The 24,080-nt window shown below is 40.6% G+C and overlaps 1 protein-coding gene and 3 long non-coding RNA genes across 5 annotated transcripts in view; 2 read left to right on the plus strand and 2 right to left on the minus strand.

Annotated features, from left to right (window-relative positions):
* The window catches only part of LOC124278213 (UPF0415 protein C7orf25 homolog), a 235,119-nt gene extending 225,532 nt beyond the window's left edge, over positions 1–9,587 (plus strand). For both annotated transcript variants that reach the window (XM_046713942.1, XM_046713943.1), the window contains one exon: positions 9,480–9,587. The gene's annotated coding sequence lies outside the window, so the exon portion shown is untranslated. The remainder of the gene's footprint in view (positions 1–9,479) is intronic.
* Positions 9,588–18,388: 8,801 nt separating this feature from the next.
* On the minus strand, positions 18,389–18,764 carry LOC124278217. The gene is made up of 2 exons (XR_006899023.1): positions 18,679–18,764; positions 18,389–18,506 (listed from the first exon to the last, which is right to left on the minus strand). It is a non-coding gene; the product is annotated as an uncharacterized LOC124278217 (long non-coding RNA).
* A 1,068-nt stretch (positions 18,765–19,832) lies between these two features.
* LOC124278218 lies at positions 19,833–20,465 on the minus strand. The gene is made up of 4 exons (XR_006899024.1): positions 20,362–20,465; positions 20,194–20,271; positions 20,090–20,141; positions 19,833–19,936 (listed from the first exon to the last, which is right to left on the minus strand). It is a non-coding gene; the product is annotated as an uncharacterized LOC124278218 (long non-coding RNA).
* Positions 20,466–22,766: 2,301 nt separating this feature from the next.
* On the plus strand, positions 22,767–23,639 carry LOC124278238. The gene is made up of 3 exons (XR_006899033.1): positions 22,767–22,796; positions 22,995–23,033; positions 23,538–23,639. It is a non-coding gene; the product is annotated as an uncharacterized LOC124278238 (long non-coding RNA).
* The last annotated feature ends 441 nt before the right edge of the window (positions 23,640–24,080 follow it).

Consider the following 24,080-nt stretch of genomic DNA (forward strand, 5'->3'; position numbering starts at 1 on the left):
CGCCTAACAGGCAGCTTGGGTTATCCTGGGTAATAATGTGCTGTGCCTTGATTGTTAGTGCTATGAGCATACCTAGTGTGGAGTTTGGCGCTATATAAATGGACACATTAATATTATTATTATTATAATCTTAAAATATGTTAAAAACACTTAAGCCACTTTTTCTCAAGGGAATAGTACCTGTTGTATTGGATGAGAGTTTTGTATTGTTTAATTGATCCATTATGTTACTTACTTGCACATCCTTGTTACTTAACTATTATACAAAACATATCATTGTCAGGTTGTAGGATAAAACCATTAGACAGGGATTATGACACGAGTGTCTGTCAGATACCATTTATCTTACGAGTTGCTTCAAATCATATTTCACGAGTGAAAGCTATTAATTTTTAACCTAAATGTTATTCTAATAAGATACATCATACAATATAACCTAAAGGATGCTTAATAGCTAATTTGTATTTCAAAAAGTATTTTAAATGCTACTTAAATTAATTTCATGACACTGAAGGTAATGAAACAGTTCTTAAACGAACACCTGCAGTCATCTCTGACTTTAAGTATCCATTCAAATGGTTTCCACTTCTGTTTTGTCTTTTATCCCCAATGGAACTGTTCTGTCAGATAAACAAGACTTATTCTCTTGAATTAACATTTTGTAATTATAGAAACTGAATATTTTCAAGACTATTATATGTAGTTATAGAGCACATGCTTAACTAATCCCAGTAACAGATCTGCTGACGACAAGGCACCCTCACACATTCAGTGTTTTCAGTGATTTCAGGATTCAGTTCCGCACTAATTGGTAATAGAAGTATGTTAACAACTGTCAGGGTGGAGTCCGTAATTAGGATGAGATTCCACTCCTGGTCTAATTGGATATACAAGCTGCCTGTCTTTCAGATGCTTCATGTTGTCTTTCCCGGCCGGTTAACAATATCCTATGTCCTTCCGTGTGGAGGCAGTTCTTGTTCATGACATTATACGGTTAGGGATTTCTTTTTTTTAAATGTCTGAAGGCATGAGGGGTCATTGTCAAATAAATCATGGCATGAGTGAGTGAGTATGTTTCTCACAATATAAACTTCCCAATACTTGGTTGTAATCACTTTTAGCTTGAAAATGGTGTACAAACCTACACTGAAATGTTGCTTGTAAAAGTTGTATCTTTTATTATTTACTCACCAGCTTCTGGAAGGCCGATCAGTGGCGATCACACAATATACAATACATTGAGTTGAGTTTGGTGTAAGAAGGCCGATCAGTGGCAATCACACAATATACAATACATTGAGTTGAGTTTGGTGTAAGAAGGCCGATCAGTGGCGATCACACAATATACAATACTTTGAGTTGAGTTTGGTGTAAGAAGGCCGATCAGTGGCGATCACACAATATACAATACATTGAGTTGAGTTTGGTGTAAGAAGGCCGATCAGTGGCGATCACACAATATACAATACATTGAGTTGAGTTTGGTGTAAGAAGGCCGATCAGTGGCGATCACACAATATACAATACATTGAGTTGAGTCTGGAGTAAGAAGGCCGATCAGTGGCGATCGCACAATATACAATACATTGAGTTGAGTTTGGTGTAAGAAGGCCGATCAGTGGCGATCACACAATATACAATATATTGAGTTGAGTTTGGTGTAAGAAGGCCGATCAGTGGCGATCACACAATAAACAATATATTGAGTTGAGTTTGGTGGAAGAAGGCCGATCAGTGGCGATCACACAATAAACAATATATTGAGTTGAGTTTGGTGTAAGAAGGCCGATCAGTGGCGATCACACAATAAACAATATATTGAGTTGAGTTTGGTGTAAGAAGGCCGATCAGTGGCGATCACACAATAAACAATATATTGAGTTGAGTTTGGTGGAAGAAGGCCGATCAGTGGCGATCACACAATAAACAATATATTGAGTTGAGTTTGGTGTAAGTAAGGCCGATCAGTGGCGATCACACAATAAACAATATATTGAGTTGAGTTTGGTGGAAGAAGGCCGATCAGTGGCGATCACACAATAAACAATATATTGAGTTGAGTTTGGTGTAAGTAAGGCCGATCAGTGGCGATCACACAATAAACAATATATTGAGTTGAGTTTGGTGTAAGAAGGCCGATCAGTGGCGATCACACAATATACAATATATTGAGTTGAGTTTGGTGGAAGAAGGCCGATCAGTGGCGATCACACAATAAACAATATATTGAGTTGAGTTTGGTGGAAGAAGGCCGATCAGTGGCGATCACACAATAAACAATATATTGAGTTGAGTTTGGTGTAAGAAGGCCGATCAGTGGCGATGGTGAGTGGTGAGTGGTGAGTGAGTGAGTGAGTCTGTGTGAGTGAGTGAGGTGAGAGTTGAGTGAGTGAGTGGGAGGATATGTGAGTGAGTGAGTGGGTGGGTGGGTTGATTTGAGTGAGTGAGTGAGTGGGAGCTTATGTGGGCGGTTGAGTGAGTGAGTGGGTTGTGGTTGAGTGAGTGAATGACTGAGTGAGTGAGTAGGAGGATATGTGAGGGATCGAGTGAGGGAGTGAGTTGGTGGGCGGTTGCGTGGATTTGAGTGAGTGAGTGGGAGCTTATATGGGTGGGTGAGTGAGTGAGTGGGAGGATATGTGAGTGAGTGAGTGAGTGGGTGGGTGGGTGTATTTGAGTGAGTGAGTGGGAGCTCATGTGGTGGGTGAGTGAGTGAACTAGTGAGTGAGTGTGTGGGAGGATATGTGAGTGAGTGAGTGAGCGAGCGAGTGAGTGAATGTGTGGGTGGATGGATGAGTGAGAGAGTGGGAGCTTATGTGGGTGGGTGAGTGAGTGAGTGGGAGGTTATGTGGGTGGGTGAGTGAGTGAGCATTTTAATTTTACTGATAGATCATAGCAAGTCATTTCCTAAACAAGTTGATTACACATCAGAAGGATGCCAGTGATACATTGTCGTACAATGGATTAATGATTGATTGTTATGTTGGTCACTTCTACTTGACCATCCCCCATCGTTTACGTGAAGTGAAGAAAGAGGAGAAGGTGTAGTGATTTCCTAGACGTAAGATCCTGCCTTCTGTCCAGGTGCCACAAAATGTCAGTGCATCTGATTGGATGCACTATAATGTTTGCAATCAGTACTGCTGTTGTATAAGTTTGGAGCTCTTAATTTCTGCATGTAAGAATTTACTAAATAGAAAGCATAGATTCATTTTAGTTTTGAAACTCTATAACTATTTTAAACTAAACATGTGTAATCTTATTTTGCTTGTGTTAGAGTACAGAATTCACCTTCTGACATTTCCCTAGGACCTCATTTTGTAATTTGGAACTTGTTTAAGTTTTAACCCCTGCACACATTCATTTTAGTTTTGGATCTCCATTACTATTTATAACTAAGTTCATCTGACTATTTATTATCCTATTTCATTTGTGTACATAATTCATCTTTTGACATTTTCCTCGGACTCCATTTTGCATTTTGGCACTTGTTTATTTTTAACCCTAACATTCTGACTATCAAAGACTTTGATTTCTCTGGACGCCCAACCCCCACCCAAATAAGATAGGAAAATTCCTGGACCTGTCAGTCTTACAGAATTCATCTTTTGACTTTTCCTGGGACTCCATTTTTTAATACGCTTATTTTTTAACCTAAAACCCCAACTATTAAAAACTTAGATTTTTCTGGACCCCAAACAATAAATTTATGGACCTGTCAGTCATAACGAATCTGTAATATTCCCCAGGTGTAAAATGTCCCCTTTGACAAATGGATTCATTCAGTATGGGTAGAACTTGGTGACCAGCGACCATCATCAAGGTCAATCGTGTCATGAATTCCACCATCAGCTATTGCATTCTGGGACACCATTATGTCGTTCAATACACATCAGTATTATAACCCTATTGTTGCTCGGTCAGCTTGAAACAGATAGATAACTTGTTAAGTGAGTCTTTTCATTATTCATGTGGCGAGGGAGTATTATCTCATAAATGATCGCCAATTAGTCTCAGCAACATCGCGATATTACCCTCTTACATTGACGGAGAGTGTCCCTGGACACGACATCAATATATGGATGAATCACAAATGTTCCTGTTTCTTGTTACAGCTGTATGAACAATGGAGTTATAGTCCAACATCGGGAAGAGACATGTGTCTTATCTGACGTACTTATCGAGGACGATTTGTCATCTTTTACTGTGATGCATTTCTGTTTTTTTGTTATGTTTTGAAATACAGAAGCATCAATGAAAAATCAGAAATGTTTAAGTTTGTGATGAGAATTTCAATTGGGGATTTGGTTTTGATGCATTTGCTGGTAAAGTGAGTAATTTGTGGTTTATGCCGCTGTTAGCAATATTCCACCAATACCATGGTGGGGACACAAGAAATGGGCTTCACACATTGTACCTATATGCAGTGTTTAAAACTCCCCAAATTCCCAGCTGGACAGCCAGACTGGTAACTTTAAAAGATTACCTGTCCGGATACAAACTTGCCTGTCCGATTTTCAACAATAAAAAACAAACAAAATCAGGTTAGTCAAGTTTCTGTTTCCCAGATAGCATTCAGACGTTGGCCCAACGTTGGCAATGGTTTTGCCAACATTGCCAACGCTTAATAACGAATCCTATCTGGAGTTATAGGCACAATGCTACATCTGGGTTGTAGGTAAATACGTGCAATGAACTTACATAGCAAACAGGCAATGCAAGTGAACATTGATCATAAACTGAGTACACCTGCTGTGATTGGTTATCTTAACATGAACTGTTTAAGTGTTAGGGTTAAAAAAATGTACCAGACCACCGGAGAGGCTACTTTTGAAATTTGACCGCCCGAGATGAAACTAGACCGTTCCGGACGGTCGGGCGGGAATTTTAATGCTGCTTATATGGTGAGTCAAACCCAAGTATTTGGTGTGATGGGCAAACACTGCAACCACTAGGCTACCCCACAATCCAAGCTTGATATCAGATTGATATAAGATATGCATATCTAAGTATGTGAATGGTACTGTATATATATTTGGAGCTGGTTTGTGTCCTGAGGATCAAAGTTAATACAGTTCGCTGTCCCTTGGGTGAGAATACCCGTGATGATCTGGGCTGATTGTCTAACAACAATGCTTGTCGTAAGAGACCTGTGATGATCTGGGCTGATTGTCTTACAACAATGCTTGTCGTAAGAGACCCGTGATGATCTGGGCTGATTGTCTTACAACAATGCTTGTCGTAAGAGACCCGCGATGATCTGGGCTGATTGTCTTACAACAATGCTTGTCGTAAGAGACCCGTGATGATCTGGGCTGATTGTCTTACAACAATGCTTGTCATAAGAGACCCGTGATAATCTGGGCTGATTGTCTTACAACAATGCTTGTCGTAAGAGACCCGTGATGATCTGGGCTGATTGTCTTACAACAATGCTTGTTGTAAGAGACCTGTGATTATCTGGGCTGATTGTCTTACAACAATGCTTGTCGTAAGAGACCCGTGATGATCTGGGCTGATTGATTACAACAATGCTTGTCGTAAGAGACCCGTGATGATCTTATTGTCTTAACAATGCTTGTTGTAAGAGACCCGTGATGATCTGGGCTGATTGTCTTACAACAATGCTTGTTGTAAGAGACCCGTGATGATCTGGGCTGATTGTCTTACAACAATGCTTGTCGTAAGAGACCCGTGATGATCTGGGCTGATTGTCTTACAACAATGCTTGTCGTAAGAGACCCGTGTGATGATCTGGGCTGATTGTCTTACAACAATGCTTGTCGTAAGAGACCCGTGATGATCTGAGCTGATTGTCTTACAACAATGCTTGTCGTAAGAGACCCGCGATTATCTGGGCTGATTGTCTTACAACAATGCTTGTCGTAAGAGACCCGTGATTATCTGGGCTGATTGTCTTACAACAATGCTTGTTGTAAGAGACCCGTGATTATCTGGGCTGATTGTCTTACAACAATGCTTGTCATAAGAGACCCGTGATGATCTGGGCTGATTGTCTTACAACAATGCTTGTCGTAAGAGTCCCGTGATTATCTGGGCTGATTGTCTTACAACAATGCTTGTTGTAAGAGACCTGTGATTATCTGGGCTGATTGTCTTACAACAATGCTTGTCGTAAGAGACCCGTGATGATCTGAGCTGATTGTCTTACAACAATGCTTGTCGTAAGAGACCCGTGATGATCTGGGCTGATTGTCTTACAACAATGCTTGTTGTAAGAGACCTGTGATTATCTGGGCTGATTGTCTTACAACAATGCTTGTTGTAAGAGACCCGTGATGATCTGGGCTGATTGTCTTACAACAATGCTTGTCGTAAGAGACCTGCGATGATCTCAGCTGATTGTCTTACAACAATGCTTGTTGTAAGAGACCCGTGATGATCTGAGCTGATTGTCTTACAGCAATGCTTGTCATAAGAGACCCGTGATGATCTGGGCTGATTGTTTCACAACAATGCTTGTCATAAGAGACCCGTGAAGATCCAGATTAGAATTGATCTTCAGCAACCCACGCTTGTCGTAAGAGACACGTGAAGATCTGGGTTAGAATTGGTGTTTAGTAACCCATGCTTGTTGTAAGAGACACGTGAAGATCTGGGTTAGAATTGGTCTTCAGTAACCCATGCTTGTTGTAAGAGGCGACTAACGGGATCGGGTGGTCAGGCTTGCTGATTTGGTTGACACATGTCATCATATCCCAACCGGGTTCATTCTCATGACGTCAAGTAATGGATTATCTGGTCCAGACTCATTATATACAGACTGTCATCATATAGATTGAAGTTTGCTGAGTGCGGTGTTAATCAACAAACTAACAAAAATTAATTTGACCAAGAATCCAGTTGTGTTTAAATTTCAGATTGATTTATTATGATTTTTAGTTTATCGGCATCCTAGCCCTGATGATAGGTTTTATACTGCCAGTGTTGCGAGTGACCTATATAAAGTATAGTTAGGCTGTTCTGGATGAGAACACTGTATAATTTCAGATGCCACATTTACAGAGGAGATACTGATGAACATGAGGAAAATCAACGTATTGAATCCATATGTCGTAAAATACTTATATGTTTTAGCTATGGCGCTTCAATGGACTCTAAACGAGTTTCAGCTGCATTTACACGAATGTGTAGTAGCAGGAAGGATTTCTCGATATTGAAAGGCGAACATTATATAGAGGAAATTATATTCGTGCCCATGTCATACTATTTTTACGACACGAGTGCCTAATTTTTTTAATTTCCCAAGCGAGAGCGAATATAATGTTCTATTTATTACCAAGGTCGTTAAATTGAGGAAAATAAACACAAATCTACGTTTAAACAAAGGCTGGCTACCTGCATGTAGAACGCAACCCTGTCATAGAAGAAACGTGATGTCATAGCGTTGGTCATGATGTCACGTGACCGTGACAAAGTGATATTTTGCCCAAAGGCATCGTATGATAATATGAACCCCAATATTTTTGCCCTTGTTGGTATTAATAGAGTATATGGTAATAATATTAGTGGTGGTACCATTAGTATCAGTGTAGATGTGTATCATTTTGGTGGTACCTCCAAATGACTGCTCGTTTGACAAAGGGACATCCGTCTCTAACTTTGACCTTTGTTTTTCTTCATACGCTGTATGCAGTGCAGTGTTCTGTATATGTGGTGGGAAATAGGTCAACCTGTTATCAGGGTGATGCAATTTGCTGCGTAGAGTTGCATCCCCTGGGTGTGCTGGAAACCAATGATCCCGAGTTTGAATCCTGGTTCGCTGTAATTATGCTACTAGGTTTGTCAGGACCATACCTGTGGTCGTGAGTTTTTATTAAGTAGTAAGGGACCGTTCATAATTTATGGCTAGGGGGAAGTGACGATGATTTTTATGGAGAAGCATGTACAATGTGAATGACACCCCCAAAATTTATGCACAAAGTAACTGACCCCCCTTGCCTGCATGTACAAAATCAATGATCCCCTCCCCTTTCCATATTTCTAAAGCATAATTTTAAAATATTTTTATGTGCAAAATTGCTGACAAACAAACCCCCAAAAACATATGTACAAAATTGATGACCCCTACCTCCCCATAACAAAATGGGTAACCCCACCCCCACCCCCTTAAAATCATCACCCACTCACTCACTCACTCACTCACTCACTCACTCACTCATGATTTCACAATCATGCCTTCAGGTATTTAAAGACAAAATATCCCTAACCGTATAATGACATTGTCATGAACAAGAACTGCCACCACACGGAAGGACATCACACATTGTTAACCGGCCGGGAAAGACAACATGAAGCATCTGAAAGAAAGGCAGCTAGTATATCCAATTAGACCAGGAGTGGTATCTCCTCCTAATTATGGACTCCACCCCGACAGTTGTTGGCATGCTTCTATTACCAATTAGTGCGGATCTGAATCCTGAAATCACTGAAAACACTGAATGTGTGAGGGTGCCTTGTCATCAGCAGATCTGTCACTGTGATTAGTTAAGCATGTGCTCTATAACTACATATAATAGTCCTGAAAGTATTCAGTTTCTTTAATTACAAAATGTTAATTCAAGAAAATAACAGTCTTGTTTATCTGACAGAACAGTTCCATCGGGGATAAAAGACAAAACAGAGGTGGAAACAATATGAATGGATACTTAAAGTCAGAGATGACTGCAGGTGTTCGTTTAAGAACTGTTTCATTACCTTCAGGGTCATGAAATTAATTTAAGTAGCATTTAAAATACTTTTTGAAATTCAAATTAGCTACTAAGCATTCCTTAGGTTATATCGTATGATGTATCTTATTAGAATAACATTCAAGTAAAAACTTAATAGCTTTCACTTGTTAAATATGATTTGAAACAACTCGTAAGATTAATGGTATCTGACAGACACTCGTGTCGTAATCTCTACTTAATGTTTTTATCATACAAACTGACAATGATATGTTTTGTATGATAGTTAAGTAACAAGGATGTGCAAGTAAGTATAAAAGAACTGTTCCATTACCTTCAGTGTCATGTTGTGTCAGGATGGGATTTCCTAGTACTGAGACACATCTGTCATATTGTGTTGATATGGTCTTTGACCAAACTCAACTCAACTCATTGTATCTTTTTTTTACAGCATTCTAGAAGTTGATTACAACCAAGTATTATAATGGGAGGCATATGTGTTGTAACAAACATACTTGGTTGTAATCAATTTTAGCTTGAAAATGGTGTAAGAACCTACACCGAAATGTTGCTGTGTGCAATAAACATGAAGTTGTTATCCATCAAGTTGTTATCCATCAAGTTGTTATCCATCAAGTTGTTATCCATCAAGTTGTTATCCATCAAGTTGTATGCTTTATTATCAACTCAACCCATGGATTACAATTTCCCCACTAGAATACCGATTATTAGATACTTGAAACTGTAGAAGGTTCTGAAAGGAGGTTTTGATTGCTGGATATGTTATTGCAGGTAAGGAGCTGTATGCGTGTCGAGCTGCCGTGGACGACTTCAACACCATCTTGTCTACACTTGGGGGAGATGGGGAGAAACAGAGGGCTGCAGAGCTCCTAGCCAGGGTCAAGGTCATTGAAGACAAACCATCCCAGAAGGCCCGAAACTTGCAAAACCTGGGGAAGATAAAAGATCGGTCTAAGGTAAGTTAAATCAGTTGAAGTCTTGAGAAACATCGTCACTGAGGTCGCAGGCTAAGAGCTATTAATGTCCTGTTGCTGCTTCAGAGATCTGGGGATGTTTCTTCATCTTCAATGTTGTTCTTGTGGGAATATCAGTGTTTAATGGCATTGTCAGGTTGTGTTGTTTTCAACGAGACAAGCGAGACTACACAGTTTCTCTTTAGCTCTTGTTCATCTTACTGTAAGCAAACTTGATTGTTCACATAAAATGGTTGTGCAAGGAATAGCTTGTACTGTCAAACAGTCAATAACAATAAGTTGCAACATAAAAAAATAGGGAACAATAGGTTATATACTAGGCACATTAAGAAACTGTGCACACAAAAATTTATAATCTAAATTTATCAAACCTGTGTAGACACATAAGGATTTAAACTCAGAGATTAGTGACATGTATCCAACATGCATGAACATGCCACATTCCGTGACGTCAGTGGGCACTTGAGACGTGCAATACGTTGTTGCACGTGCATTCCGGGAAAGAGAAACAGAGTAAATGAATGCCACACAATGTCACTTTGGAAAGCTCAACCCCTGCCCTTGCGATCGTTCAAAAAATTAAACAGCTATTGAAACGCATAGCATGCCAAGGCTCACGTCTGCACAACGTCATGAGGCCATTGGGATGGTCCATAGGGGAATGTCTCAACGACAAGTGGCTGCACATTTCCACTGCCACCGGAACACCATTTCTGCACTGGTGAGACGCTACCAGAACACAAATGATGTCATCGATCGGCCACGTTCTGGACGTCCACGTGTAACAACGCCAAGACAGGGCAGATGGATAAGGGTGACCCATCTTCGCCACAGGTTTCAGACTGCAGTGATGACTGCCCGAACCATCCCAGGACTTCGTCGTATCCACCCCAACACAGTTCGACAACGTTAACATCATCACGGGATCAGACCACGACGTCCCGCCATATGGCCTATCCTGACACAACGTCATCGACAAGCTCGCCGTACGTGGTGCCGAAATCATGTCCGCAGACCCTTGTTTTGGTGGAGAAATGTTGTTTTTACAAACGAGTCCAGGTTTAACATTTCCCATAGTGATGGACGTCAACGTGCCTATAGATGCATGGGAGAACGTTATGCACAGGCCTGTGTCTTGGAGAGGAATCACTTTGGTGGTGGTTCCGTGATGATTTGGGGTGGAATAACAGCACGCCAAAGAACTCTTTTGGTGATTGTTCAGGGCAACTTAACTGGTGTTGGCTACAGGGATCAGATTCTTCAACCTGTGGCAATTCCTTTTTCTGGGTTAACATTCCAACAGGACAATGCCCGCCCTCATACAGCAAGGGTTGCTATGGATTTCTTGCAACACCACAACGTTGACTTACTGCCTTGGCCTGCAAATTCACCGGATCTCTCCCTGATAGAGCATGTTTGGGACGAGATGGATCGACGTCTACGCCGTCTTCCTCATCCGCCAGATAACGTCCTTGACCTTGCAACAGAACTTGAGAGAATCTGGCGTGACATCCCACAAGCCTTCCTTGCACGTTTGAAAAGCTCTATGCGTCGTCGATGCACTGCTGTTCTCAATGCCGATGGTGGACATACCCGTTATTGAGCTTGTGACATGGTCGTTTGACCCCTGTCCCGCTTGTGGACTTGTGACGTCATTGTGATTGTCTTTTCAATTGAAATTCTCCCGACTTGTTATGGTCTCATGATCCCTCCATTACGGTTTATGACATTGTTATCGTACTTATCAACTGGGATAATATTTTGACGATGCACAGTTTCTTTATGTGGCTAGTATATGTTTTGATTTTGGGTTTTCAAGAAAATGGTTTAAAAGAAAGACATAGAGAAAATCTGTCCTGAATACATTCAGGGAACATTATGTCATTAATTATAAATTATTATGAAATGTAGTCTGCCCATGGCATCAAATTGTTTATGTAATAACTATGTGAAGTCTGATAAAGTGAGTTACAAATGACGAATTGAATATACAAGTAAGTTATGATTGATTTTATGATTGACCATTGCATTTACTCACTCCTCCATAATGTACCTTTGGAGATCTGGGTCAGAATCGATCTTCAGTAACCCATGCTTGTCGTAAGAGGCGACTAACAGGATCGGGTGGTCAGGCTCGCTGACTTGGTGGACACATGTCATCATATCCCAATTACGTAGATCAATGCTCATGCTGTTGATCACTGGATTGTGTGGTCCAGACTCGATTATTTACAGACCGCCACCATATAGCTGGAATATTGCTGAGTGTGGCGTAAAACAACAAACCAACCTCTGAAATGTTAACTGAAATCTGGGTGTCTGAAGAATATTTTTGATATAGCTATGCCTGTAATGTATTAATACTCCAGTGTTAAGGAATCTGGAGATATTTGTCAATAAATTACAGGTCAAAACAGGACACATTTGCTACTTCTTTCCAACCCTGCCATTACATTATAGAAACTTTCATCAATTGCTAGATGATGGTGCTAAATGTAATTGAATAATAAAACTTCAATCAGTTTGACAGTGAGTGAAAGCAGTGTTATGCTCCTATCTACATTTGGCCTTTGTACACATGAATTTAGACCCTCTGTTAGTGTGGGCGCAATGAATGCTCCCTTGACAAGGTATCACTCACAATAAGACCTCCCTTGGAACTAATGATGGCAGTTTATTGTAAGTATTCAGTGGCTTGGTGCAGTCTGAGAATGCATGGAATATGTAATTCAAGTACCTCCTCGGTTGGTGCCAATTTACAAGTCATTGGAAGGCTGATGGGGTTGTTTGGTCAGCTGAATCAAATACCTTGGGTCCTTTAGCTCAAGCTCTGATTTCTCTCTGGAGAGCGGTGGGGTAGCCTAGTGGTTAAAGCATTGTGTAGGACGAAATGAACAGCATAGTAAATGTTTGTTATAAAATATTTAGGGTATAATCAAGTATACAGTAACGTTAAGGTGTTCATTATTTGGACATATTACGGAACTTGAAAGGGCAAGTAATATGAAAATAGTCATTTTGAGATTTATATATCTTCCTAGATACATGATCAATGACTTGGTTGACACATGTCATCGTATCCCAATTTCGTGGATGGATCAGAAGATACTGGCTTCTTGTTTTTTATCAGACTGACTGTCACTGACCGAGTTTAGTTTTATGCCGCCTTTAGCAATATTCCAGCAATATCACGGCGGGGGAACCAGAAATGGGCTTCACACATTGTGCCCATGTGGGGAATCGAACCCCGGTCTTCGGCGTGACGAACCAACGCTTTAACCACTAGGCTACCCCACCAGACAAATGAAGAGAAATGTTTTTCTGATGGATGTGTTACAAAAATAAATGTTTACAAACAAGAGAAAGGGCCACAGTGTGGTCGTTATAGCAGAAACGTCTCTCTGAAGGAGAGCTTGAGAAAATCCTGTCAACAGATGAGCTTGTAGTGTGTGAGTTTAGTTTTACGCCGCACTCAGCAATATGCCAGCTATATGCCTGCGGTCTGTAAATAATCGAATCTGGACCAGACCATCCAGTGATCAACAGCATGAGCATCGATCTACGCAATTGGGACCCGATGACATGTGTCAACCAAGTCAGCCAGCCTGACCACCCGATCAATATTAATACATTACGGTCATAGCTATAGCAAAAATATTCTTCAGACACAGATTCTCCAGATTTCAGTTAACATTGTAGAGGTTGGTTGGTTGTTTTAGGCTGAACTCAGCAATATTCCAGCTATATGGCGTCAGTCTGTAAATAATCGAGTCTGGACCAGACAATCCAGTGATCAATAGCATGAGCATCAATCTATGCAATTGGGATTGACCAAGTCAGCCAGCCTGACCACCCGATCCAGTTAGTCGCCTCTTACGACAAGCATGGGTTACTGAAGATAAATTCTAACCCGGATCTCCAGTGTAGCTGATCACGGGTAGGATGAGCTTGTACACCAGCAGTGCAGTCACTGTAGCAGAAACTTCTCTCATGGAAGAAGAAACTATTGTTTACAAGACAAGAGAAAGTCCTGTCTGGGGTGAGGCTATACACCCAAAGGACCGCCTCTGTGGTGTTGTGGTTAGCGCGGAAGGTCGCAGGTTCGATCCCTGACCGCGTCATACCAAAAGACGTTAAAATATGGTACTTGTTGGTCCCTGCCTGGCGCTCAGCATTAATGGGTACAACAAGGACTGGTCGGCTCGGAGTCAGTATAATGTGTCTGAGTGGGGTATTCATGCTTCACTGCGGCATAGTATCTCAGTGGTCTAGCACTATAAAACCAGCTTCAGTCTGGGCTAGTACAAGCAGCCGTACATACACATGCATGCACGTCGCCATATGAGCGAAATATTTTCAAGCACGACGTTAAACCCAATCTCACCTCACCTCACCTCACCTCACCTCACCTCACCTCACCTCACCTCACCTCACCTCACCTCACCTCACCTCACCTCACCTCACCTCACCTCACCTCACCTCAACTCAACTCAACTCAACTCAACTCAACTCAACTCAACTCAACTCAACTCAACTCAACTCAACTCAACTCAACTCAACTCAACTCAACTCAACTTTTACACCCACAGTGTGGTCTCTGCACCTGACACCTCTCTCATGTAAGAATGTTTACAATTTCAGCTGTTGTTTTAACTCTATTTCAGTTTTTCAAACTTGGTGTTGGTCAGGCATTTTTGTTTACATATGACAGAAAGTATCAAAATGTACAAAGTACTTGTCTTCAAATTACTTGCTCTCTCAGTTGTCGCACTTTCACTACAATCTCCTTGGCCTCATCGCACTGGCAAAGGTTTGATTGTCTAATGCTTGCTTTCTCTACAATATGGAAAGTTTCTCTTCAATTTATCTTTGATAAGGGATTTCATCTTTGATAATGGAAGGATTCTTTAACAGTACTGAAAGTTTCTTCAGACTCTGAAAGGTTTCTGTGAGATTGTAGAGAGTTGATTTCCTCCGAGATTATGGAATATTGTGGCCTTGCCTTGTCTTCAAACAATTTTTCAATGATCAGTGATCGTCTTCTCGATTTAGTTATTTGTGAGAAGCTTGAGATAAATGTCTCAGTAACACTTGATGTGTTGCTGCCTGACAGGTGATTTTCGGTACGGGAGACAGTCTTGAAGCCATTACCATGACGGCAAACTCTGGATTCCTGCGGGCGGCTGAGAGTCAGGTAAACATTACTAAGTTCTTTTGATTGGTTGGGTGTGGGTGGGGGGTGGGGGGGAACATATCACAATCAGAAGGGCTGTGGGTAACCTAGTGTTTAAGTGTTCATGCCAATGATTGGGTTCAGGGGCGATAGGGTAGCCTTGCAGTTAAAACATTCACACATCACGCTGAAGACCCGGGTTCGATTCCCCACATGGGTACAATGCTTGAAGCCCATTTCTGGTGTCCAACGATATTGCTGGAATATTGCTACAAGCAAGGTCAGCCTAAACTCACTCACAGGGTTCATTACTCCACATGAGTACAATATGTGGAGCCGATATCTTATGTCCCTCACTGTGATATTGCATTAATGTTGCTAAGACCGTACTCACTTGCTCTCAGTTATCAAACTACATTACAATACATTACATTACTTTATATTACATTATCCATATTTTGTTCTATATTTTAGAATGGGGTAATGGTGGGTCAGCCTTGTGGTTAAAGCATCGGTTCGTCATGTTGAAGACCCGGGTTCGATTCCCCACATTGGTACAATGTGTGAAGCCCATTTCTGGTGTCCCCCGCCGTGATATTGCTGAAATATTGCTGAAAGCAGCGTAAAACCATACCCACTCACTCACTATTTTAAAATGCTTGACAAGCCAAACTGGTGTTTGGTGTAAGCGTCATTCTGAAGATTATAAATAGAACTGGCTCACTGACTCATAACATCAATCACTGGATTGTCTGGTCTAGATTCAATTGTTTACAGACCACTGTCATAGCTGTTATATGGCTGGAATATTAATGAGCGTAGGTTTACACAAAATAGAAGCAAACCCATGAATTATTCCCAGCTGACAGCCATTGCTGTAACCTACCATTGAAACTTCGGATTTATTATTGTGAAGATCTGGGTTAATATAATGAGCATCAATCTATACAAGGGATACAACGACATACACACCAAGTCACCTCTTAGATTGGTTGGTTGGTTGTTGTTTAACGCCGCACTCGGCAATATCCCAGCTATATGGTGGCAGTTTGTAAATAATCTGGACCAGACAATCCAGTGATCAACAGCATGAGCATCCATCTACACAATTGGGATATGATGACATGTGTCAACCAAGTCAGTGAGTCTGATCACCTGATCCCGTTAGATGCCTCTTACGACAAGCATGGGTTACTGAAGATCAGTTCTAACCCGGGTGTAACTTTTACTCACTAACTATAAACTTGTGTTTTCATACATCAAACACATATTGTCAAACTTTCGTGTCATTTGAGTACCATGTCACATCACGTGACAATTTCTTTGACTGCGATTGGTTGTTTCTGAACAACATGAGTTTGACCTCACTTCACATGTCAAACTCGAGTTTGACAACTTAGAAAGTTTGATGGAAAAGTTGGTGAGAATAGAGACCGATCCTATTTCTCGACAACAGTTTGACAACTCTGAAATTGGTGTTGGTGGCGAGTTGTTAGAATGTTCACACTCTCAAACTCAAGTTTGACAACATATAACTTTCGTTTGTTGTGTGAAGGCCGCTTTTAAAAGGGAAGATCAGTTCTAACATTGATCTTCACAGGCCTTATCCATTACTGCTGTCTGTGTAATGTCAAGCATGATATATGTGACATTTTCCTTTGGAATCTTTTTCTGTTATTTTCACTACGTATTTGCCATCCAGAATCTAATATCACCATTTTCACTCCCAGGTTCTCAATGTGATGGCAGGCTTACACTGAAAACATAATACCGTTTCTCTTTCATCTCGCTTAACGAAATAATAAACTTGTCATCGCAAATCCAGAGTACTGAAAAACATGAAACCCACAAGATTTCATCTCCAGCCTTTCAACATCAGTATGTGCTTCCCTAACAACTAGTAATTGAGTAAACACAAGTATTATTCAGATTCCAGCCACATATGAGATTAGTTGTCTGGGAAATCTTATTTCATTAATTTTATGACCTAAAGGTCACATGTCATGTACATAGACACCATTTCTGTTCTATTTTGCGAGGAATAATTCCATTTGGCCTGTTTTACCCAATAACTGATGTTTCGTTTGATCCCCGTGGTACGGGACAATTAGATAAACAGTAGTAATTCTGTCTGGATCAGCTGAGTAATGAGAGCAGCCTGGAGAGCAAATATCATATACATGTCATCATGTTCTTCATCTAGTTCTCATGAATATTGATTTCTGCCAAATCTTGTACTGCCTCTATTATGCAGAGTATCAAATCTCCATTGTGTAGGTGGGGTAGCCTAGTGGTTAGAGTGTTCACTTGTCATGCTGAAGACCAGGTTTTGATTCCCCACATGTTTACACCCCATGATTTTCCTGGGTAATTGCTAAAACCGACCATACTCACTTACTATTACCCATGTTTCACATGTTAACCAATAATGTATAATCTGTATTCCATGTGTTATCCAATGATATATAATGTATGTTCCACATGTTATCCAACAATGTATGCTTAATGTTTCATGTGTTATACAACAATGGATAATCCATGTTCCCTGCATTATCCAACAAAATATAATCCATGCTCCCTGCATTATCCAACAGTGGATAATCCATGTTTCATGTGTTATCCAACAGTGGATAATCCATGTTCCCTGCATTATCCAACAAAATATAATCCATGTTTCATGTGTTATCCAAAAGGGTATAATCCATGTTCCATGTGTTATCCAACAACATATAATCCATGTTCCATGTGTTATCCAACAACATATATTCATGGTTCTGTGTTATTCAATATAGAATGCATGTTCCATGTGTTATCCAACAAAATATAATCCATGTTTCATGTGTTATCCAAAAGGGTATAATCCATGTTCCATGTGTTATCCAACAAAATATAATCAATGTTCTATGTATTATCAAACAATATATAATTCATGTTCCATGTGTTATCCAACAATGGATAATCCATGTTCCATGTGTTATTCAACAATGTATAATTCACGATCCCTCCGTTATCTAACAATGTATAATCCATGTTCCATGTGTTATCCAACAGTGTAATATTCATGTCCTGTATGTTTCAGGGAGTGTCCTTTGCAGTGTTTGTTCATGCAGCCCGGGCCCTAACAGAAGACAAAGAAAAGACTGCCACACCTATCAAGGGCCACACTTCTTGAAAAATCATTCATAGACTTCAAATTTACTAACCAGACAAAATGAACATGAATGTTTGTTATTTGATATTAATAATTATCTCACCTGACAGAATGCCTATTATCCGTTCATCTGTTCATATCTCTCAACTAAACTACAAGGGGCGGTGGGTTAGCGTAGTGGTTAAAGCCTTTGCTTGTCATGCTGAAGGCCCAGGTTTGAATCCTCACGTGTGTGAAGCCCATTTCTGGTGTCCCCCGCCCTGATATTGCTGGAATATTGCTAAAAGCTGCATAAAACATAACACACACTCACTAAGCTACAACTTCTGTGAAGGTGAAACACAGCTATGTGTTTTCTCAAAAGTCTTGTTCAGTGGCTGAACAGTGTTTGAAAAGTGTTCACAGAAGTTTGGATTTGGTTTTAAACATGGCCAGAACTGCAGTCATGTGTAAATCTAATGTGATCTTTTAGCCCCATCATCCCGCTTGGTGGGAGGGACCTGAGGGACTGACTGAGTTTGGTTTTACGCCGCTTTTAGCAATATTCCAGCAACATCATGGCAGGGGACACCAGAAACCTTCACACATTGTACCCACGTGGGGATTCGAACCCGGGTCTTCGACGTGATGAGCCAACGGTTTAACCACTAGGCTACCCCACCGCCCCGGGACCGGAGGGAAATCAACCCCAGGTACCTACATTGGTGTGTGAGAGGCTGTGCTGTTTTATTTTAACACCTGGTGCCTTTGTTGGTGTGCGCTCGTTTTCAGTTTTGCATCTGGTTTGAACATTGGTATAGGAGAAATTGTACTCATCATTTAGTTTAACACCTGGTGCGCACATTGATAAGGGAAAGGCTGTATTATTTGGTTTAACACCTGGTGCTCACGAAGGTGTACGAAACACATATTCATTGTTTAGTTGAACACCTGGTGCACACATTGATAGGAGAAAGGCTGTATTATTTGGTTTAACACCTGGTGCTCACAAAGGTGTACGAAACACATATTCATTGTTTAGTTGAACACCTGGTGCACACATTGATAGGAGAAAGGCTGTATTATTTGGTTTAACACCTGGTGCTCACAAAGGTGTACGAAACACATATTCATTGTTTAGTTGAACACCTGGTGCACACATTGATAGGAGAAAGGCTGTATTATTTGGTTTAACACCTGGTGCTCACAGAGGTGTACGAAACACATATTCATTGTTTAGTTGAACACCTGGTGCAATACATTGATAGGAGAAAGGCTGTATTATTTGGTTTAACACCTGGTGCTCACAAAGGTGTACGAAACACATATTCATTGTTTAGTTGAACACCTGGTGCACACATTGGTAGGAGAAAGGCTGTATTATTTGGTTTAACACCTGGTGCTCACGAAGGTGTACGAAAAACATATGCATTGTTTAGTTGAACACCTGGTGCACACATTGATAGGAGAAAGGCTGTATTATTTGGTTTAACACGTGGTGCTCACGAAGGTGTACGAAAAACATATGCATTGTTTAGTTGAACACCTGGTGCACACATTGATAGGAGAAAGGCTGTATTATTTGGTTTAACACCTGGTGCTCACAAAGGTGTACGAAACACATATGCATTGACTAGTTTAATATACTTGTTGCCAACAGATGTGTAAGAAAAACTGTATTCATTGTTTAGTTGAACACCTGGTGCGCACATTGATAGGAGAAAGGCTGTATTATTTGGTTTAACACCTGGTGCTCACGAAGGTGTACGAAAAACATATGCATTGTTTAGTTGAACACCTGGTGCACACATTGATAGGAGAAAGGCTGTATTATTTGGTTTAACACCTGGTGCTCACAAAGGTGTACGAAACACATATGCATTGACTAGTTTAATATACTTGTTGCCAACAGATGTGTAAGAAAAACTGTATTCATTGTTTAGTTGAACACCTGGTGCGCACATTGATAGGAGAAAGGCTGTATTATTTGGTTTAACACCTGGTGCTCACAAAGGTGTACGAAAAACATATGCATTGACTAGTTTAATATACTTGTTGCCAACAGATGCGTAAGAAAAACTGTATTCATTGTTTAGTTGAACACCTGGTGCGCAGAAACGTGTGAAGAACCTTGAACCTATTGTTTAGTTAAACACCTGGTGTCTACATTGCTATGTGAGAGACTGTACATATTATCTATTTAATCACCTGGTGTGTGAGATATTGTACTCATTGTTTTGTTGAACACCTAGACCCCGTTTCACAAAGCTATCATAGCGCTACGACCTCCTATACTGTAACATAGACTTACGACAGTCGTAGCGCTACGACCTCCTATACTGTAACATAGACTTACGACAGTCGTAGCGCTATGACCTCCTATACTGTAACATAGACTTACGACAGTCGTAGCGCTATGATGGCTTTGTGGAACGGGGCCCTGGTGTCTACATTGGTGTGGGAGATAATTTGTTTTTTATTTAACACCTGGTTAGGGAGATATTACTGTGAACGTCTTATAGGTGTTATTAACACAGGCAGTGGAAATAATTTATTCCATTGAACAATATGTTTTAAATGTGTAGATGTACTGAGAGAAACAAATAAAGGATCACAGGAAAATTCAAGCGTTCCTTTTTATTTTCCAGTTTTCATCACCACAGCGCTATTCAAAGCTGGTGATTGAAACTGGAAAATATCAAAGGAACGCTTGCATTTTCCTGTGATCCTTCATTGGTTTCTCTCAGTATATATATAATTAACTTGATGCCTTGTGATCTTGCCGATGGTACATTGTTGTAAGCAATTCTGTAAACATTCGTTTGGATTTTCAAGGGCAATAATGTAAAATAAATCACAGTAAACAAACATGTGTTGTTATTGTTGTTTCCTTACCTTTAGAATCCTTTTCACTTGAGGCCCAATTCTGCGTGGAATGTGGACAATATCTTGGTGGGAACACCTCAATCAACAAGGCATGCTAAGGCTATGGAGGCTCTGTAGCACGGCCCTTGTGACTGCCAGGGCCCCATTTCAGAAACGCGCTACGACAGTCGTAAGTCTATGTTGCACTGTAGGAGGTACGACAGTCGTAAGTCTATGTTACAGTATAGGAGGTACGACAGTCGTAAGTCTATGTTACAGTATAGGTAGTACGACAGTCGTAAGTCTATGTTAAAGTATAGGAGGAACGACAGTCGTAAGTCTATGTTACAGTATAGGGAGTACGACAGTCGTAAGTCTATGTTACACTATAGGAGGTACGCCAGTCGTAAGTCTATGTTACACTATAGGAGGTACGACAGTCGTAAGTCCATGTTACACTATAGGAGGTACGACAGTCGTAAGTCTATGTTACAGTATAGGAGGTACGCCAGTCGTAAGTCTATGTTACAGTATAGGAGGTACGCCAGTCGTAAGTCTATGTTACACTATAGGAGGTACGACAGTCGTAAGTCCATGTTACACTATAGGAGGTACGACAGTCGTAAGTCTATGTTACAGTATAGGGAGTACGACAGTCGTAAGTCCATGTTACAGTATAGGAGGTACGACAGTCGTAAGTCTATGTTACACTATAGGAGGTACGACAGTCGTAAGTCCATGTTACACTATAGGAGGTACGACAGTCGTAAGTCTATGTTACAGTATAGGAGGTAAAAGTCTATGTTACACTATAGGAGGTACGACAGTCGTAAGTCTATGTTACAGTATAGGTAGTACGACAGTCGTAAGTCTATGTTACAGTATAGGAGGTAAAAGTCCATGTTACACTATAGGAGGTACGACAGTCGTAAGTCTATGTTACAGTATAGGAGGTAAGTCTATGTTACACTATGTCGACAGTCGTAAAGTCTATGCCAGTCGTAAGTCTATGTTACACTATAGGAGGTACGATACGACAGTCGTAAGTCCATGTTACAGTATAGGGAGTACGACAGTCGTAAGTCTATGTTACACTATAGGAGGTACGACAGTCGTAAGTCCATGTTACACTATAGGAGGTACGACAGTCGTAAGTCTATGTTACAGTATAGGAGGTACGCCAGTCGTAAGTCTATGTTACACTATAGGAGGTACGACAGTCGTAAGTCCATGTTACACTATAGGAGGTACGACAGTCGTAAGTCTATGTTACAGTATAGGAGGTACGACAGTCGTAAGTCTATGTTACACTATAGGAGGTACGACAGTCGTAAGTCCATGTTACACTATAGGAGGTACGACAGTCGTAAGTCCATGTTACAGTATAGGGAGTACGACAGTCGTAAGTCTATGTTACACTATAGGAGGTACGACAGTCGTAAGTCCATGTTACACTATAGGAGGTACGACAGTCGTAAGTCTATGTTACAGTATAGGAGGTAAAAGTCTATGTTACACTATAGGAGGTACGACAGTCGTAAGTCTATGTTACAGTATAGGTAGTACGACAGTCGTAAGTCTATGTTACAGTATAGGAGGTAAAAGTCCATGTTACACTATAGGAGGTACGACAGTCGTAAGTCTATGTTACAGTATAGGAGGTACGCCAGTCGTAAGTCTATGTTACACTATAGGAGGTACGACAGTCGTAAGTCCATGTTACAGTATAGGGAGTACGACAGTCGTAAGTCTATGTTACACTATAGGAGGTACGACAGTCGTAAGTCCATGTTACACTATAGGAGGTACGACAGTCGTAAGTCTATGTTACAGTATAGGAGGTACGCCCGTCGTAAGTCTATGTTACACTATAGGAGGTACGACAGTCGTAAGTCCATGTTACACTATAGGAGGTACGACAGTCGTAAGTCTATGTTACAGTATAGGTAGTACGACAGTCGTAAGTCTATGTTACAGTATAGGAGGTAAAAGTCTATGTTACACTATAGGAGGTACGACAGTCGTAAGTCCATGTTACACTATAGGAGGTACGACAGTCGTAAGTCTATGTTACAGTATAGGTAGTACGACAGTCGTAAGTCTATGTTACAGTATAGGAGGTAAAAGTCCATGTTACACTATAGGAGGTACGACAGTCGTATGTCTATGCTACAGTATACGAGGTTCGACAGTGGTAAGTCTATGTTACACTATAGTAGGTATGACACTCGTAAGTCTATGTTACACTATAGGAGGTACGACAGTCGTAAGTCTATGTTACACTATAGGAGGTACGACAGTCATAAGTCTATGTTACACTATAGGAGGTATGAGAGTCGTAAGTCTATGTTACACTATAGGAGGAACGACAGTCGTAAGTCTATGTTACAGTATAGGAGGTACGACAGTCGTAAGTCTATGTTACAGTATAGGGAGTACGACAGTCGTAAGTCTATGTTACACTATAGGAGGTACGACAGTCGTAAGTCTATGTTACACTATAGGAGGTATGACACTCGTAAGTCTATGTTACACTATAGGAGGTACGACAGTCGTAAGTCTTTGTTACCGTATAGTAGGTACGACGTTCGTAAGTCTATGTTTCACTATAGGAGGTACGACAGTCGTAAGTCTATGTTACAGTATAGGAGATACGACAGTCGTAAGTCTATGTTACAGTATAGGAGATACGACAGTCGTAGCGCTACGATCGCTTTGTGAAACGGGGTCTAGAATGGTACATAGTTTAAGACAGAGTGATGACTGTTAAACTGATACAGAACAGAGATGTGAACTCCCTTTCGTGGACTTAAGATCGACTTACGACACCCTCAATACAACAGTTTGATGTAGTCTTACGACAGTCACAATGTAATATACGTATTACATATTATTTCATGGCTTACGACATTCCTAATGTGACATAGACTGACTTGGTTAAGATATCCTATATTTAGGACATCCATTATAAACCATTGTTTAACATTCATCATCTCAGACCAGCCACACTTTGGTCCCTTCCTCCCACATTAAGCTGACACCCTTGATACTGACTAAAGTGGTGTTAAACTCACTCACTCACTACCTCAGTCGTTTAAATGGCCAGTCATATAGTACATTCTGTAATTCTTACTACTGAACAACAGACAAATTTAACAATAGCAAAAAGGCTAACACCCATGTCTGTGACAGAAAGTTTCAGAAAGTTGAGAGTACAAATTTAATGTCGC

This window comes from Haliotis rubra, unplaced genomic scaffold, assembly GCF_003918875.1.
Source record: "Haliotis rubra isolate DU_JTF1 unplaced genomic scaffold, ASM391887v1 Scf233, whole genome shotgun sequence".
Taxonomy (NCBI): domain Eukaryota; kingdom Metazoa; phylum Mollusca; class Gastropoda; order Lepetellida; family Haliotidae; genus Haliotis; species Haliotis rubra.